At 44.8% G+C, this 14,144-nt stretch overlaps 1 protein-coding gene across 7 annotated transcripts in view; it reads right to left on the bottom strand.

Moving 5' to 3' along the window:
• DIS3L2 (DIS3 like 3'-5' exoribonuclease 2) overlaps window positions 1-14,144 on the bottom strand; it is a 350,877-nt gene that overhangs the window by 110,282 nt on the left and 226,451 nt on the right. The window lies entirely within an intron of this gene.

Genomic DNA, 14,144 nt, shown 5'->3' with positions numbered 1-14,144 from the left:
TCAGGCGACTGGAAGTGAGAGAATCCCCGAACTCTGGAGACTCTGCCTCTGACTTCTCTGCTCTTCCTGCTCATTCTGACCACAGCCTTTATGTGGAGATCTACACCTGGCCTTCCTGCCTCGATACTGCCTCTTCTCACCTAGCCCTGCACACCGCTGCCTAGAATCTTCTCAGCCATGGACCTGGTGATGCCACTCTTTAGCCTGTAAGCCATGTCTTCACTTAGTCTCACCCCAACCTGCCATGCCAGGCCTTCCAGCTTCCCCCTCCACATCTCTATTATGCGGCTGTCCTGGGACACCTCTTTCCATTCCCAGAATATACCCTACCTCATCCCACTGAGATGTCTGCTTGGCTCATGTTTTTTCTTATGTTTGGGATCATCTCAACAGGATCTGCCTATCAAAACCCTTCTTACCTTCTAAGGATCAACTGAAAGAGAATCCCAGAACAAGAAGAGATTCTCTGCCCTCTGTTTCTTCTACCTGTTTCTTCTACCTGTCAAAGCACCTGATCCATAGGTGAAGATGATGACCATGCTCTTTCCTTCAGGGCACTCATCTTGCCAGATACCACAGCGCATCTTTATTGGCTTACATATTTACTGCCTTCCTCTCTCCCTATAGCGTAAGCTCCAGCAAGGCAGAACCTTCTGTGTAAAGTTCACTGGCGTAGGGGCAATACCTAGAAGGATGCCTGACAAACCATAGGCATTCAATAAATACTTGTTGAGTGAACGAATCAATAACTGACTTATTTGCCTGTAGTCTTTTCCCTTCTGGTGAAAGACCTACTTTCTTCCCCTTTCAGAATTGCCCTTTCCCTTCCTGGTAGAGCTGGTTTTCAGCAGGCCCTGCCTTCCCTAACAGTTCTGCCAGAGAGATGGTCGGATGGCGTAGGCTGGTGGGATTACAGCTAAAGTGGGGTTGAGGGAATGGTTAGGTTGTAAATTTAAGGTTTACTCTTGAACATCCTGTAAAGCATCTCTCACATGTAGCATATGTGATTACACACACACACACACACACACACACACACACACACACACACACGTATGCATATGAAAATGGGCAGCATGGACAGAATACAAAAGAAGCGTACACATGTAAAGTAAGCGTGTAGTATGACGAGCGCATCATGGGCAGACAGAGGCACACTGATGATATCAACACAAAGATGAATTTGCATTAATTAATGAGAGAGAGAGGGAGGGCGAGATGGGGGGAGGGGCAAAGGGAGAGAGAGAGACTCTTAAACAGGCTATACGTTCAGCGCGGAGCCTGACGTGGGGCTCCGTCTCATGAACCATGAGAACCTTACCTGAGCTGAAATCAAGAGTTTGGACGCTCAACTGACTGAGCCACCCAGGAGCCCCTAATTTGATTAAATTTAAATATATGCATGATGTCATTCTACTGTATCCTATCCTTGTTCATAGTAACTTCAGGAGAAAGGATCTCTCTCTGGGACCCCCGAAACCAAGGAACATTGTAAGTCTGGAGCTGCCAAGGAAACATCTTTGCCACACAATCATGCCAATATAGAAAATAATAGGTCTAGGAAAAAAAAGGGAGAATCATTATGACCTCATTTGAACTCCAGGATCCAGCTGAACTTGAAACTAGCCTACTTATGGACTTGGCAGTTCATGAATCAATCAGTTCCCTTTCAGTTATGACTCACAGGAAGAGTCCTGACTGATACCCAAGTTGACTCAGAAGAGCTTCCGAATACATCACTACCTGCTCCTCTGGCTGCCTAGACAATCAGTCCGAAAGTATCACACATTTTATCTGCACATTCTGGAGCTATTTATTATCCTCTTATTCCTTCCTCGCTGGAGGAGACCATTCTTCCTGTAGTTTTTTAAAATGGAAAATCGTTCAAGCATGGGGTGGTTGAAATAAGGGGTTCAGGGGAAGAACAGAATTTAAGGTTCCCCATTCCTCATCTGCCTCGCACTCAGGGACCACCCTCCTACAGGGCGTTTGTTGGGTCTTTCTGCCCATGCCTGTAGCATTAATACATGAGGGAAAACCTAAGTCCGTCTAAGAGATCCCGGCTGCTGTGGGATAATATAATAGACCTACTTCCCACAGAGGAGAGGGCTGTCTGGAAAGAGAAACCAGTGTGGCTCAGAGTTCAGCGGCCTCACTCTGAGAGCCACGCAGCTGTGCTGTTGGGTCACTGGGAGCAGGGACACCTGCCCTGTGATGATCGAGGAACTCAACCCTAAGAGAATGTGGCCAAGAGTCTCAGACAGCTCAGTTTCCAACTTTGATATTACAAGTATCTAAAACCAACACTTGGGGAAGGTAAAATAAAGTGTCTTCTTTTGAAGTCAGAATTATAATATATTGGCCTAACAGGTAAATATTGACTAAAGGAAAAGAGAGGATTATTACATCATGATATAAGCCATAATTTTAAATTCGGTCTGTGTGTTGTTACTACACATGAACTTTCTGTCCTTAGTCAAAATTGACAAACTGACAAAGAGTTCATTACAGGAGATAAAACATGAAGGAGGCCAATCAAAACATATTTCAGAGGCTTAAATTTCACTCAGAATTCCCAGCAGAGCTTCTAAGACCAGCAAAGAGAAGCTCTCTTATTTTCTCCTTTGGACCTTTTTTGTGGAAACCCTAAGTAAATATTTTATTACATATATTTACATAATGTGAACTTGCAGAACTTTTGAGGTAGTGGCACTGCAGTTTTTATTCCATGAAAGAGAAAATATAAATCCAGAACATTCTGGATCATATGCTGCCAAACCATTTAGGATCAATTTGATGTTTTTTTAAGGAATACTGTCTTCCATAAAAAAGTATTCATCTTTTTAATAAAATTTTTTAATTGTTTTTTTAAGGTTTATTTATTTTTGAGAGAGAGAGAGAGAGAGAGAGACAGAGAGTGAGCGGGGGAGGAACAGAGAGAGAGGGAGACACAGAATCCGAAGCAGGCTCCAGGCTCCGAGCTGTCCGCACAGAGCCCGACGCGGGGCTCGAACGCACGAACCGTGATATCATGACCTGAGTCAAGGATGGACGCTCAACTGACTGAGCCACCCAGGCGCCCTCCATATAAAAGTATTCTTTAAAATATGTTTTACATCAAAAGTTTTCATCTAGTGGGGCTAAGGGAAGCCCTGATGGTTTTCAAGAGCTGGGGAAGCAGGTGGAGGCAAAGTCCCCAAGGCCGGCCATGCTGGACTGGCTTTGCTCAGTGGTGCCTCAAGATTAACATGAATACATTTGGAGTGAAGCAGAGAGGACATCACAAGTGCTTCATCCAATTAAAACATAAATAGAACCTTGTCTTAAAAGGTTAAGACAAGGGCTTAAAAACCACCTTGTCTAAGCCAGCCTCCCAGCCAGTTCAGTCACTTTCCAACAGCATCCCTGCTCAGTGGCCCCTGACATGTCCTCGAGGGTTGGGGGAGCTCACGTCTTGAAGCCACTTGCTCTGTCTCTGAGGAGTTCTTGTCATGGGAAAGTGCTTCCTCACAAGGATCCACGACACACAGAAATGAAGCCTCTGGTTTACTCTGGCTCCGGGCATCCATGAGAGGTGATTCCTCTGTTTAAGGGGCTCGTGGTCTCTTGGGGTTGGCAGATACGACAATGTGGTGACAGTGTATTACCAGCACTATGACAGAGGAAGGTTACACACCCTTCTTTCTATCTGGGGGCGAGTGGAGCTGAAGTCAGCTGTCGCTTCAGTGAGAACATGTGCAAGTGCTCCGAAGTCAGTAACGGCTGTATGAACACATACTGACAATGACAATCATAAAAATGATAATAAGGAGAGGCGCCTGGATGGCTCTGTCGGTTAAGTGCCCAACTTCAGCTCAGGTCATGATCTCGTGGTCCGTGAGTTCAAGCCCCGCGCTGGGCTCTGTGCTGGCTGCTTGGAGCCCAGAGCCTGGAGCCTGCTTCGGATTCTCTGTCTCTTTCTCTCTCTGCCTCTCTCCCACTCACTCTCCGTCTCTCTCTGTCCCTCAAAAATGAATAAATGTTAACATTTTTTTTAAAGAAATGATAATAAGGACAGTAGTAGTGACCGTTTCATGTCTGCTTTGTGCCCAAGGGCTCCACATACACTGACCTAACTTTGACACAGGCACATAAACTGTATTTCATGGATGAATCATCTGAGCCTCAAAGAGGCTCCAAGTCATTTGTCCAAGATTATCTGCCTAGTAATAACCCCTGCATTCAAAACCAGGTTCAGAGACTTTGCTCTTTTGATCACCCCCAGCCCCCTAAACTCCAAGACAAGACAATACATCCCAATTTTTCATCTCAATGGGGCCACAGCTCAAAATCTCTCCCCATCTCTAGGCAGGTTCAATAGAAGCCATTCTTGGCCATGGACCCAGAAGGCCTGCTGGGGACTCTCCTCAGCCTTGCCCCCAGCCACATTTCTGTCCCTGCAGTCTCTTGGTTCCCACCGCCACTCCCCTTCGCCACCTGCAGCAGAGCCAGCTGTAAAACAACTACAAAGTCATCAAGTTCAGTTCTATTTAACTGTGAGTCCTTAAGGTCCAGCTATTCCTTTCTAAGCTTCTAGCTTCTAGTGGGTCTTCCTTGGCTGGCAGCAGAGGCACTATCCTCAGTACCTGAAAGGGCTGTGTCTATTATGGGCGGGGACGGATCAGGCTACCCCCGTGAGATGTGAGAGCAGGGCCTTCCAGACCTGGGTCACTTGAATTCACTTCTACCCACTGCTAAGACCAAACAGCGGTGACAGAGGCCCCTCTTGACCCAGAGGCTCTTCTTGACACTTGTTTTGATCCAGAATGTCAGGCAACAACACTGCCATGTGTACCTCAGCAGCAAAAGAGTAACTGCTTTTGTCTGGGTCGCTAATGGCGTTTGTGCTGCTAAATACAAAACTTTTTAGGCCTGACTTGGCCTGACCTCACAGGGCGTCAGAGACCTAGTGATGTCTCCTTCCTTGACCCCCGCTCCCTTGGCTCTGGGTGTGAGCCTAACAGAGCAACTGCTCCTTCTCAGGATCCTCTTCCTCTCCTGTCCCTTACACGTTGGCATGCCTTCGAGCTTTGCCCTGGGTTGCCTTCTCTGTCCATTCTACTCTCTCCCTAATGTCTCAGCCATTCCCAGGAGTTCAAGCCTCATCTCTGTGCTCTGGTCTCCTTATTCTGTGTCCCCAGCCTCGATTTCTCTGAGCTCCAGACTGACATGCCACTTAGCTGTCCCACAGGCACCTCACACTCACACCTCTGAAAGTCACTATGTCTCTTCCCGTGCTCTCCATCCCACGCAGTGGGATCACCTCCCCTAAACTAAAAGCGGCACCATCACTGCCTAAACCTAAAAGAAACTACGCCTCACTCAGCCCGTGTCAATCAATCACTCTGAACTCTCTCCCCTAAGTCGGCTGGTCTCTCTTCTTCCCACCGTCCCCACTGTGGCCAGGGCCACCATTTTTCCTTCGAAGGAAGATCTAACAACCCCCTTGTTGCTCTCCCTGACATTTGTCAGACCTACTTTCCGCGCTGAAGATAACACTCTTTCCAAAATGCAAACCTCCCTGTCACCCTGCTTCTCTTCCTGACGATTCCTACTCGTCCCACAGCCTAGTGCATAAAGCCTACTCCCTGATGACCTAGGCCAGGTTCACCTCCTCTCCTGTGTCTTTCTACAGCACGACACTCCCCATGCACCACCCCCCCCACCCCCGCCAGCCCCACTTTCACCACTTACTGAAAGTCGGTCATGAGATATCTCCCCCACCCTCTGTCATCGGCACGAAGGGCAGGGAGAGGGCCAAGCACAGAGTCAGTGTCTGATGTCTACTGAACGAATCAGGAAATGACAAAAACATAGGGCAGATTCATTGCCCATCCGGGTTGAAAGGGGCTGTAAATGCTGCCTGGTCTGACTGTGCAGAGTCCTCCCCACACCAGGTCCTCCCAGAGTGAGAGCAACCTATGCCTGCACACCTCAGGTGACTTAGAAATCACTACTTCTCAACACAGTCCACTCCATCCTTGGATGGCAATGCCAATCAAAATCATCTCCCCCTTTAGAGCCAAAACATGTCTTTCTACAGCTTCTACTTTTTGGCTCGGTTCCACCCCATGGGGCTGCCCAGAACAAGCCCAACTCTTAGAGGACAGCAACGTGACTGAGAGAAATGAGTGCAGTGGGAGATCTCTTCCAGCAGGGCTGGGCTCTGCTTTTGGGTCGGCACTGGCTTTGAAGTAGTCAGACAGCACGGGGCCCCCTGGATCTTCTCTCCTTCAAGCTAAATTACCATATGGCTTGGCTTTGAATCCCCTCATAATCCTCAGCATCCCATCCTTCATTCATTCAATTAGCCATTCAACAGATACTTATCATGCTCCTACTACGTGCCAAGTACTTTTCCAGGCACTGGGGACATACAAGTACACAACACTGATAAGGCCCCTTCTCTTAGGGAGCGTACATTCTAGTGGGGAGAGAAAGACAAGAAGCAAACAAATAAATGGTAAGAGAACTTAAGACGGTAAAAAGGACTCTGAAGAAAATAAAACAGGCTGAGGGGATGAGGATGCCTGGGGATCACCTCAGATTTAGTTCATAAAGGTCTCTCCAGGGGAAAAAACGGAGACCTGTGCGTCTCAAAAGGACCATGTCACACGATGGCATGGGGGAGTGCATGGCAGGCAGAATAACCGGAGCGAAGGGTCAAAGGCAGTAGCAAGCTGGTTGTGTCGACGCTGGAGAAAGAAGGGGAGACCTGGAACCTAGAAGGCTAGTAGGGTAGATGGGGCCTTGATGAGAGACACCCTGCTGGGCCGGATGAGGCATCTGGATTTTGTTTCCAGTGTTGTGGGAAACCACTGGAGAGTTTCCAGCAGAGAAGTGAATATACCACCTTCTCACTTTATCACCTCTTCCCTCTGCGTATCACGGTTCTGCGAATGCCGTCTGAGGTCATACTGAACTGAAAGGCAGCCAAGAAGAACTCTTAGGAATGGTGCTGCCAGGCAAACGAATTCAGTCAATCCTTCAGTGAAGTAATATGCTTGGTGAACAAACACAGAGGATGCAAAGAAGCATAACCTGTAAGACACATCGATAGATGCCACCCCATACTGGATCTCCCATCGCACAGACTGGCCTCCATCCAGCCTACGTGATGGGAAAATGATGCTCTCGCTTGGGTCACCCTCTTGCCCCTGTGGTCAGTCTTCCCAACAACATGGGTCGTAAGAGCAATAGAAAACCGTGTGCTGAGAGCTCAGAAAGGGTAATCCAACAGAGAGAACTGAGAGAAAGGGACTCTCTGCTGTCTAGACTTCCCCAGCACTGCAGGGCCTCCTTCAGGGCGGCACACTCAGCCAGCATGCAGGCCCTGGCCTTAGTCTGGCCCGTTGCATTTGACAGACAGATTCACGGTTGAGGAACAACTGGGCTTGGCTCACCTTGGAGCCACACAATAAACTCCATCTTTTAGTTGGGGTAAGCAAATTCCCTCACTTTGGTGGAAACACCGATTGGGTAAGAGAGACAACTCAAACTCTGACGTCTTCCAGTTCTGTGCGGTATCTGGTTATGTAATCAAACACAAAAGTTGACCACTGGTACAGCAAGCCATGGCAGTACTCCACGGCCATGATGTGGCAATGGTTTGAGGATATTATTTGAGGATATATTGACTTAAAAGGAGTCAAAGTGAAAAATTCTGGGGCAAGTAAATCTGAATGCAGCGCAAGGTACCCATGTTTGAGGAGGGGGCTGTACACGAGGATTTCTCAGATCCTCCTGAGGGCCAGGAGTTGAAGAGTGCGCACACTGCCTCTTTTAATTTTCTTTTTGCCATCCAGCAAAGGGTTAATGAGGACCTTCAGGTGCAGACTCCTTAACTGGTGAGCTCACCTTTTGGAACTAAGCAGCTTAGAGAGCCTTTTTCCTTCATCATTACAAAGGGCTCTATCAATCTGCAAGTACTCAACTAAACTGCCCACACAGCAATTTTTGTCATGTCCAATCTAATTCTCAGGAATCTAAGTTTAAATTTATATGAACAGCATGGAAGAGGAACACCCAGGTGGTAAATTCCACTTTTCCCCTTCCAAATGATTTGAGCAATGGCCTCCTTCATTAACAGGAAAGAGAATGAGGAGCTGAACATGGGAGGCTGGCACACCCAATGTCTGGGAATTTCCAGGCCTTTCAGAAGTGAGTGGGGAAAGCCCAGGTCAGCCGGTCAGGCCTGGGACAGAGCGTGGAGCAGAGGCGCTCGCGCAAAGCTCTGAGTGCAGGAGGGCAGGCGTTTGGTCTTTCCTCGATGCCAAAAGACAGTAAAGTCAGAGGGGCCAAGAAGGACCCTTGAAGGTGGTTATGCAGTTAGCAGGTCCAAATCATTAAGGGTGGGTGGGGTGTGAATGGGGTGAACTGGCCGCTGTTTTAAGGTTGCCAGGGTTGGGTGATGGGAACAAGGAGTTTCATTATACTATTCTGTCTACTTCTGTGCATGTTCAAAATTCTCTATCCAAAAATTAAAAAAAAAAAAAAGTTTGCAGGGGCTGAAGCCAAGGAAAGAAAAAAGTTTAAAAGGGAAAAATCCAGTTAAGTAAAACTAGCTACAAGTTTTAAGAGAAGGACAAGCCAATAGAGGCAGGAGAGGGTTACTGCCTAAGCAGAATTAAAATGTCCCCAGTGATGATTTCTGGAGGTTGAGTATATGGGGACTATTCCTTTCTACATTATACACATTTGTAATGTTTCCAGCTTTCAAAGGCTGGAAAAGCAATAAAGATAAAAAGTATAAAATAAAAAATGCAAACCTGGCTTAAAAATGTCTGGAAAAAATATGTCAAGATGGTAACAATGGTTTTCTCTGAGTGGTAGAATTAGACATTTTTCTTTTTGTTTATACGTAAATTCTAATATTTCTATCATAAATGGACTGTTTAACTGTTCTTCCTTCCTTCCCTCCCTCCCTTCCCTCCTTCCTTCCTCTCCCTCTCCCTTTCTTCTTCCCTTCCGTCTGCCCTTCCCTTCCTTCTTCCTTTCCCTTCCCTTCCTCCTTTCCTTCCCTTTCTAAATAAAAACACACCAACAAAATGCTCTGTCCCCGCCCCACCACCTCCCGCTCTCGCTCTCGGATTCCCCACCACACAGCAACAGAAAGCACCACGGGCTGGTCGGGGCAGGGGGCAGTGAATGGTGGCAGGTCACCTGCCAAGTCTCCTGGTGGATTAGGGTGAAGAAAGCCCTTTGCAGGCCGTTTCTGTTACAGGTGAGCTCAGTAAACGAAGCGGCACGAGTAGGCACGCTCCTTCTAAATAAGAAACAACTATTTTCAAGCCAGAAACATGACTCCAGTTTACAGCAGCCTGTGGCTTTTGCCATCACTTTACAGGTCCAGCATCTGTGCACGGCTAGCACAGGGAACCTACCCCTTCTCCTGCCTGTGGCAGGCAGGCAGGCAGGCAGTGTGCGATCCCAGCAGACCAATTTCTCACGGACACACATTCGAAAACCAGATTTCAGCATGTTTTCACACCCCTTTGTGAGGTTTCCTATTTTAAAAAAAGCCTCTCTACAAAACATAATTACTGGTCTCTAATAGGCGAATTTAAAAGAGATGTACCATTTTCAACAAGTTTTAAAGAAATCTAAACATCTGTGTGTATTTAAATGCCCGTTCGTTAAATCTAACTGTTCCCAACAACTGCTTAATCCGATTCCAGCCTTCCTTTCAGCTGAAATCAAAGCAACTTTCACATTCACCTTGAACTTTGAGAGGCTAAAGCTTTTAAAAGCTTTATGTCCTGTGACAAAACCCCTTAATGGCTTTCCTCTCATTCTGGAGAAGCCGTTTTAGGTTCTTGTTATTTTTTTCCACCATATCAAATTAGCTCTTTTTGGATCTAATTACTCAGTCTCGTTAATCTCTTTTGCATGATGGAGAGACTGTTTTCTGATTCCTCAAGGCTTCTCGAAAATTAATAAGAAATTATATCCATGATTTATGGCCCCTTACGATAGGCATTCACCTCACTGATTGCCCCATAAAAATAGCGCATTGACTGCTTTCTTTCTAGAACACCTTGTATTAATTCATGTAATCCTCACAATGCCGTAAAACAGATCTCTTCCTACAGATGAGGAACCTGAGGCCCAGGGAGGTTAGATACCTTGTATCAAGGTCTGGCTCCCAAACCTAAGCCTTTAACCACTACTTGATGGGATCTGCTCCTGAGTTTCAGGTGTCTGACTAATTGGTAATTGCTTTTGTTCTTAACCCCTGTAAGGCTGCAAGTGCTCACGGTACCAGTTTTTAAAGAATGGTACATTTACTCTGTAGAGCACACACTCTAAGACAAATGGGTAGAAGAGAGTATGATTTTCAACATAAGCAAAAGTGACTCCTTTATGAGGACAGTGAATATTCCCTGAAATAAAAAACCTGCAACCAATGGTCATTTTCTATTTATGAACTAGCCATATATCAATTACAGTTTTAATTCGGTTTTCACATAAAGTATTTGAATTGCTAAATTTTCCAGGTAACTGAATGCCAATGCTTTAATCATCCATCCTTTATGGTTTCAACCCTTCTGGATACAAATCCTCTATAAATATATATTTCCTTTTCCTAACAGTAGAATATAATTCAATATTAATAACTTAGGGTTGTTAATATGAATATCTTTTGTACTTTTCAACAGATGCTGATGCGGCAGAGTAGGGCAAAAGTGTCCAGTCCTCAGGACATACTCTCAAATTTACTTGTCACTTCTGCCACCAAAATGGAGTTAAGACTGTTTAGATGCAACACCTCCTGGCTAGTTATAACCACAGTTATCATCCACTGGACCTTACGCATAAAAGATATTCAAATATCTCTCGATTAAATGAATCTACTGCACAAAAGTTCTATGGGGTAGGTATTGTTAATTTTCATGTTTTGGGGCACCTGGGTGGCTCAGTCAGTTAAGCATCTGACTCTTGATTTTGGATCAGGTCATGATCTACCGGTTTGTGGGACTGACCCCTGCATCCGGCTCTGCACTGACAGCACAGGAGCCTGCTTGGGATTTTCTCTCTCCCTCTCTCTCTGCCCCTCCCCTACTCATGATTTATTTCTCTCTCTCAAAATAAATAAATAAATAAGCATTAATTTTTTTTTTTTATGTTTAACAGGCGAAGACATTCAGGCTCAGAGAAGTTAGATGACTTGCCTAATGTTGCACAGTAAATGGCAGCGCGTGGAGTAGAACGCTGTTGGACTCTTATATCAATGTTCTGAACTATCATGTCCCAAGGTCCAGCCTTTTTCTAAGGGGTTTTAATCACTCCATAATTATCAGTACCTTTGACTTCCTGTTTCCAGCCGTTCTACTGAGATCGAATTCACATACTATACCATTCATTCATCTAAGTGTACAGTTTAATGGTTTTTGGTGTATGTACCTTGTGCAACCATCACTACGTTAATTTTAGACTATTTCGTCATTCCCAAAAGAAACTGCATATCTGTTTTCAGTCACTTCCTATCTCTCCCCAACCTTCCCAGCCCTAGGCACCCACTAATCTACCCTGTCTCTGTGCCTACTCTGGACATCTCATATAAATGGAATGATTACGTGGTCCTTTGCGATTGTCTTCTCCTAACAATGCTTTCCAGGTCTTTCTATGTAGTAGCATGCGTTGGTACTTCATTTCTTTTTATGACTGAATAATATTCCACTGTATGGACATACACATTTCTTTACTATTCGTGAGTTGACAGAGATTGGGTTGTTTCTACTTTTTTTTGTATGCCCCTTCGCTTCTTAAAATAAACTTTTTACTGAAGCGTGAAATACATAAATTATACAAGCCATAAGTATACAGCTCAATCAATTTTTACAAGGTGAATACACTTAGGTGATCACTCCTCAGTTCAAAAAATAGAACACAACCAGAATTCCAGAAGCTTCTGGATATTCGGGTCGTCTTCAGTGTTTCGCTATCATGAATAATGCTTCCATGAGTATTCTTGTCCATATGTACTCATTTCTGTTGAGTCTTTGCTAAGAATGAAACTCCTAGGTCATAAGTGTGAATCTATTCAATTCTATTACATACAACTGTTTTCCAAAGTGGTTGCACCAACTTCCACTCCTGGTCAGTGTATGAGAGTTCTAATTGCTTCACATCCCCACTAATGTTTGGTATAGTCATCTTTAAAAAGAAAAATTGAGCTATTCTCGTAGGGACATAGTAGTAACTCACTGTGGTTTTAATTTCCAGTTTCCCTGTGGACTACCGATATTAAGTACTTTTCAGATGCTTTTGACCACTGGCTGTTTTATAAAATGCCTGTGGAACTCTTTACATACTCTCAATAGGAGTCCTTTGCTGGCTATATGTTATTACAAATGTCTTCTCCTCTGTGGCTTGCCTTTGTATTATTTTAATGGTGTCTTTTGATAAACAGAACTTCTTAAATTTAATGAAAGCTAATTACCCTTTTCCTTTGAGGCTAATGCTTTCTGTGTCCCGCTGAAGTAATCTTTGCTTATCCCGGGGTCATGAGGTTATCCTTCTATCTTATCTTCTAGAAGTGTAAGTTTTACCTTTTACACTTAGATCTATGAGGCACGTGGAGTTGATTTTTGTAGAAAGTGTGATGTGGTAGTCAAATTTCACTTTTTTCCTATAGGGATACCCAATGGAACCAGCATCATATATTGATAAAACCATCCTTTCTTCACTACACTGCAGGGACACCTTTGTTGAAAACCAGGTGATCATATTTGCATGGATCTGTTTCTGAATTCTCACTTCAATTTCCACCTTGACTTCTGAATAGGAACTAGATATTTGTTATTTCTGCATAACCTCACTAAAATTCCACCTCAATATTTCCATTTTATGTTACTAATAGTTTTTACTGAGCACTTACTTTTTGTCTGGCACAGCTCTAAATCATCCCATTTAATCTTCCCAGCAATTTTAAATTACGCATTATTATCCACATCTTATCGACTGGGAAACGTGAGGCATATTCCTATGGTATTTGGACTGTGTCTCTTCCCGTTTTGTCATCATACCACCTACTTTTGTGGAAAAGCATCAGTAGCACAAGCAACTTTAGGCAGTTACTGCTAATATTTTACAAGTGAAGTTGTGTTTTTGCAACAACAGGCATAAATGGAGCTTTGTTCCTTTAGCTCTTCATATACTCAGAATTTTGGAACTTGAAGACACCTGAAAAACCGTCTAGCCCAGATACCCATACAGCTGGGGAAGGAGAATTTCAGAGAAACCACAGACATGCCCAAACTTACATGATGCAGTAGAGGCAAAGATGAGACAAGAACCCAGCTCTCCTGCTCCTATTCCAGTGCTCTTTCTGGTATACCGCAACTGCCTCTCATCATGCAATGAGTGTGTTGGATCACTGAGACTCCTGAACTGGCTTCCAAGTTTACCTTGGTGCCAGATACTTGAGGATGCCTGACTGGTGGGTGCCAGATTATCTTGGCTTTAATGAGCAAGGAAACTGGAACCAATCAGCAGAGCTGGAAGCAGATGAACAGGCCACAGTCCAAATTTGGTTTAACAAGGTGCACTGAGACATCCATGAAAAAAGAGAATTTCCAAAGCCCAGACCCCACAGAAATCAGGCTAGCAAGATTTGAATGGAACATAGGAATAAGACTTAGAGGGGTGGAGCTGCCTCTCCACTTAATCTTTCCACTTAGATTCTGTGTCCTCAAAACAGGAACTCATTGGCAAGCATCCCAGAAGCCCACTTCCATGCCAGAGGCCTCGCGCGATTATTCAGTTGCTTGGATTTTTTGAGTCAAGGTATGATTCAGTAAGAAATGATCATACAACATGGAGAGTTAAAATTATTCACTCATCGATACCCCGGATGAGTGGAGAAGACACGTACCTCTTCATGAATTGACGGCTCTACAGACTTTTCCATTTCTCTTCCCAAGTTCACTACCCAGGGCCATACTATGAAAATAGGGTTTGTGTCTGAGATCAAGTACTTGGATTACCTGGGATTTGCCTGAGGTCAGGACGCCCTCTGACATAAGAGATTGCGAGAGGAAAAAATCAGTGTTTGAAAACCGAGATTCGAAATGACTTGACATAGAAGAGGAGTGTAGGAATAA

This window comes from Lynx canadensis, chromosome C1 (assembly GCF_007474595.2).
Source record: "Lynx canadensis isolate LIC74 chromosome C1, mLynCan4.pri.v2, whole genome shotgun sequence".
Taxonomy (NCBI): domain Eukaryota; kingdom Metazoa; phylum Chordata; class Mammalia; order Carnivora; family Felidae; genus Lynx; species Lynx canadensis.
This window is presented reverse-complemented; position numbering and strand designations above follow the sequence as displayed.